Below are 5,256 nucleotides of genomic sequence, written 5' to 3' on the forward strand. Positions count from 1 at the left end.
TTTCACCTGCTCCATAACCTTTAAGCCCTGAACCAAAGCCCTGAACCCCTGAACCAAAGTCCAGAACAAACATAGGTTCTATCACCCACAGTTTCCGCAGTACACTTAAGGAAAGAAATTGATCAAATTTTATTATCTATTGAATTATGTAGGCCGTGTAATGGCGATGACCATCATCGTTTCCAGTACGTATCATTTTTGAAATGTATATGTACCAACTAATATTCAAAACTGGTACCTAGCAGTTACCATATCTTTGGAATACTCATCCAAAGTTGAAATCTCAGATTTTCTACATTAATTTTTGGTCTTCTATGATTTTTTTCCAAACATTTTCCCATGGAAGATTTTTATTTTCTTATTGAAATCAGTAGATCATACCATGTTTTAATTTTGGATTTAAGGAAAAACTCGAAATAATTTTATTGAAATTATTATAGGTGGTTAAACAATATTTTCTTCAAGTAAATTGGAGTTTTTAATCTCATATTTCAGGAGGTGGTGGTGGAAACCACATATTCAACAGCAGCAGCGTGAAAACAGAAACCGTGGCCAAAGTTTAGGTGGCCCTGGTGGCCCCAATGACACTATGGAAGAACGGGACGGAGGGGTGGCAGTGGTTCCCGTGGCGGAGAAGACTTCTTTATAACTCAAAGATTGAGAAGCCTTGCTGGACCTACTTTGGACCAATGCTTGCTCGCAAAATAAGATGCGTTTGGAGCGAAACAGACACACCATTGCTGTCCCTTTCTCATTGAACCGTCAAGAGGGCGTTGGGCTTTCGCGGCGTTTATATGGTAGTCAACCTTAATTATCGATTGACTCGTACCGGTAGTCTCTAACTTCTCCTCTTCCATTTTAAGCACGCGATTAATATCACCAAGCTTACTCTTGTAGATATTATGTAACTGCTTCCATCGTGATCCTTACTTATGCTCTATCGAGTTGATATCTGCAAATCTGAAACCAATGCTACGTTCATTGTTGAACTCTGGCATCTCCTTGTTCAACGCCTTCTCCGGAAACCCGTCATTATCGCCATTAACCTCCATCGGTTCTACCAGGCTGGGTCGAAGTGACCTAGTCAAAAAGAAACATTTCTCGTTGTACAAACGAAGACAAGCAGTACCCGATGACTTATTAGCAAACCCAACAATGCGGTCACCGATATGCTTTCCGCGGTCATCGACTGTGATGCTAGCCCGCTCGATAGGTTCAAAAATCTCGAATGACTTGTAAAGCAGTTCGTTGGACACAAATGGAGTAAGGTTTCTTACTCGCAAAATAGTAGCCTTGGAAGCGAAACAGACACACAATTGCCGTCCCTTCCTCAATGACCAGGTCCCCAATGACACCATGGAAGAACGGTACGGAGGTGGCAGTCGTTCCCGTGGCGGAGAAGACTTCTTTATAACTCAAAGATTGAGAAGCGAAATAAGTAGCGTTGGGAGCGAAACGGACACACAATTGCTGTCCCTTCCTCATTGAACCGTCAAGAGGGCGTTGGGCTTTCTCGACGATTATATGGTAGTCAACCTTAAAGAATTTTAAGTTTTTTGTCCACATTTGAAAATATATCTCCAATTTCGCCGAAATGGTTGAACATTTCACGGAGCTCGTCATCAGTGACATATTCGGTAAGATTACCCGATATCACTGTATTCTGTTAGTGAATCACTTGTATTCTGTTCCCATGTCCCTAAAGAACGTCTTCATTGGACCGTACTTCAGAATAAAAGATTCAAATATTGCTGTCTAAAATTTCATTGGTACATAAATCGCAAACATCAAATCTTGCAGTAATTTTTCTGCCATGTTTAAATAAACATAACATATCTTTTATATGCAATGTCACTACTTTACGTACTTCGTCATTGTTTATGACTTCATATACGTTGGGCCTAGAAGCTGAATCTAAAGATTGCGTAGGCAATTCTTTTTCTTTATTTTTCGCGCGGATTTTCTGTCTATTCTGATATCTTGTAGTGACTTTATTGATATTTCTAGTTATATTTTGTAGGTCTTTGATGGTTATTCTTGATAACGCATCAGCTACATAGTTGTCTTTTCCCTTCAGATATTCCACAGTGAAATTATATTCTTTCTGCTCAAGTCTCATGCGCGTTAGCTTAGAGCTTGGATTAATCATTGAAAACAGGTAAATTAAAGGTCTATGATCAGTCTTGACAGTAAAGTGTCTACAGTAAAGCTGACAGTAAAGCTTTATACAAAGTGATATATGCATAGATGCAACTGCGAGGTGGTAAAGACCGAATTAGAATACAAATGCGGGAGCGCGGCTCAACGCTTGATGCTGCGGAGCGATCGAGAGAGCCCGAGAGAGCCCGAGAGAGAGCGAGACAAACGCTAGTGCATGACGGCAGATGCAGGTGGCCGATCGAATGCACGAGAGCGGGCGACGCGAACATAAGTATAAAAGAAAGTGACGTCACGAATTCAATAAATTATTGCCGGCCAAACTTCTTTCCGGCGGCTGCTTGACCCGACAAAGTTATTGCCCAATGAATTGCTGTCAATTCTTGTTCTGTTGTACTTTTATTACTTTCACCCTTAGTAAACGATCTTGATGCATAATCAATTGGAAGTTGGAGTTCATTTTTGTTTTGAGTTAAAACCGCTCCACACGCTTGCTTACTTCCATCCGTTATTATGAAAAAATCTTTGCTGAAATCTGGGTGTTTGGTCCTTGAGGCTTTTCAATGACTTTTTCCTTTTTTCCAAAATAACAAAAAATTATTTGTTTCACAACGTTATTAAATGTTTATTTTGTTTGCATATGAAATGGAGTGCTAGAAAGTTCCGATTTAGAATGCGTATGCACTGAGATAGAGAGTACAAGTGGGCCCGCCTTTTAGCATAGGACGGGCGAAAGCTCGTTAACTTAATGACAAAAATAAATTAAAGCCGAGCGGCCGGGAAGAGTCGGCTTGCGACTAACAACAGCGATGAGAAAATGATTATAAATTATATGTTTTAATTCCCGATTTAAAATAAAAAAATAAAAATTAGGATTTTTATTTTATAAGTTTTATTATTAAATTCAAGAATGAGTTATAAAGATATCCTATTGGATTGATCGTTGATTATAAACTGATTTTACAAATTCAATTTTCTTATAACTATAGCTTTTATCGGTGACAGCGACTCTGGAAGCATAGATGGACTTTGGTTGAATAGTTTTGATTGGTCAGATTTTTATGCTGACATGTAGGTTCCCAGGATGGGCACTTGTTTATGAATTTGGAGCAAAAGGGGTTTGATGTTTACGTCTACTGTCGTCGATAAAGGCGTGTGAATGGTTTATGTCTATGTTTATGTCTGGATGCCAATGATAATGCTATGGGAAAGGGTTTGTGTCTAACCTATTTGAATTATTCCCACAGTAGGCTCTGGAATGTTGTTTATATATAATTTGATAGGTATGGCAGGGTATACTGTTTTTATGGAGGATTCGTTATCTAGGGTATTTGCAGATACATTAAGTGTATTTCCGGATACACTACTCGCCCCTCCCTTAGAAATTTCAACATCCTTGTTGAATTCGACAACAATTTCCTTGTGGTTGGCTAAACGCTTATAAGTGAATATTATATAAATTGTTATGCTTACAACTATAAGTATTAGGCTTATAAATTCAATCCATTTGTATACAATATCTTGTTTTTGTTGATTGTTTAATGATTCTTTAAGTTTTAAAATTGGTGTTGGTTCATGTAGAGTTACATTGGTACTTGACAATATTATTTTATATTCATTTATATTCTTTGAAGTAGTGAATTTGATATTTCTTATTTCAAGTGTACATTGGCTTAATTGTATAATATTATTTCCTTCAATTGTTTTGTTAAATATTTCACAATTTTGGTTAATTTGCGTTTTACTTAAATTATATGTTATTACAATATTTGGTTCAATGTATTTTATAAATTCTTTTTCTGAAATAAACGTGTGTTGACAAATTGCTAATTGATTTGTAAGGATCTTTGAAATACATTAGTCAGTTACTAAATATTTTTGATCCATTACATCCACTAAAGGATTTGCAGAATTTTCCAAATAATAAACACTTTTATTATTATTCATAAAATATTCAAATTTATCATTTATGTCAATTTGGCGGCCTAAATTATCCGGATATTTAATTATTCTGTATTTTTGAGTTTCATTAAAAGATGTTGGTATATGGGCTAAAATAAAAGTATTTTTGGTTTGACTGCATATCCAAGCTGAAGTCTTTATTGATAATAATTTTTCTTCATTAATGTCATCTAACTCTTCATGTTTTAATATTTTAGGATTATATATTCCAATTCTTGTTAACTGAATTCCCATTTGTAAATCTTCAATGTATTCTAGAAAAATGTGTAAAGAGTAACTAAAAAGGTGCAAGGCCTCATTTTCCTCTTCTTCCCGTATTAATTTATTTATGTCTTCTGTATGTTTATTTATTATACCAATGATTTCATTAAATTCTGAATTTTCTATCATATTTTCTTTTATATTATTTAATTTAATTTCTAACTCTTTTTTATCTTCTTCTGTTAGTGTACCAAACAAATATTTGTGAGCTGATCCTACAACATTTATTAATCCCCGTTTTTGTCTATTTGATGGGATAATCCCTTTTATTTCATGTTTTAATTGTTTAAGTGCCAATGCTATATCTGGAACTGTTTTATATAAATTTTCATATTTTATAAATTCTTGGTATGTATTTAATATTTTTGTTTGATTTATTTCTATCATGTGGTGTTCGTAATTAAGAGGTATTTTTATAGTTCCTGTATTCAATAGTAAATGACCATTTTTTGAAGTTATTGGGACAATACTAATTTGTGGAGCCGTTATTAATGGTAACGTTGTCCATGGTACTATTATTATAACTTTCAATATCAGAGTCAGAATTTTTAACATTTCTGGAATAACGAGAAAAATTGCGTTTTTTAAGTTTTTTAAATTTACTTTTGTGTTTTATTACTTTGTGACCCCTATTTATTTCCTGCCAGTGTTTTTCATCTTTTTGTATAATTTTTCCTGTTTTCTTAAATGGATTAACAAGTTTCGGCTTACGTTTCATATCTTTTTCAACTTTTGCATAATTTAAATCTACCTCATACTCTTCCCCTTCTTCATTAATTTTATCAATTTTTGATTCTTTTATTTTTTGGACATTTTTATTAGGTTCCATACCGAAAATAAATATTTCAGCAGGGGTTCTACCTGTAGTGTCATGTA

At 34.7% G+C, this 5,256-nt stretch overlaps 1 pseudogene; it reads right to left on the bottom strand.

Annotated features, from left to right (window-relative positions):
- Nucleotides 1–615: 615 nt before the first annotated feature.
- On the bottom strand, nt 616–2,617 carry LOC116655445 (annotated as a pseudogene).
- Nucleotides 2,618–5,256: the final 2,639 nt, after the last annotated feature.

The sequence above is a fragment of the Drosophila ananassae genome, unplaced genomic scaffold, assembly GCF_017639315.1.
Source record: "Drosophila ananassae strain 14024-0371.13 unplaced genomic scaffold, ASM1763931v2 tig00000123, whole genome shotgun sequence".
In the NCBI taxonomy this organism is placed as follows: domain Eukaryota; kingdom Metazoa; phylum Arthropoda; class Insecta; order Diptera; family Drosophilidae; genus Drosophila; species Drosophila ananassae.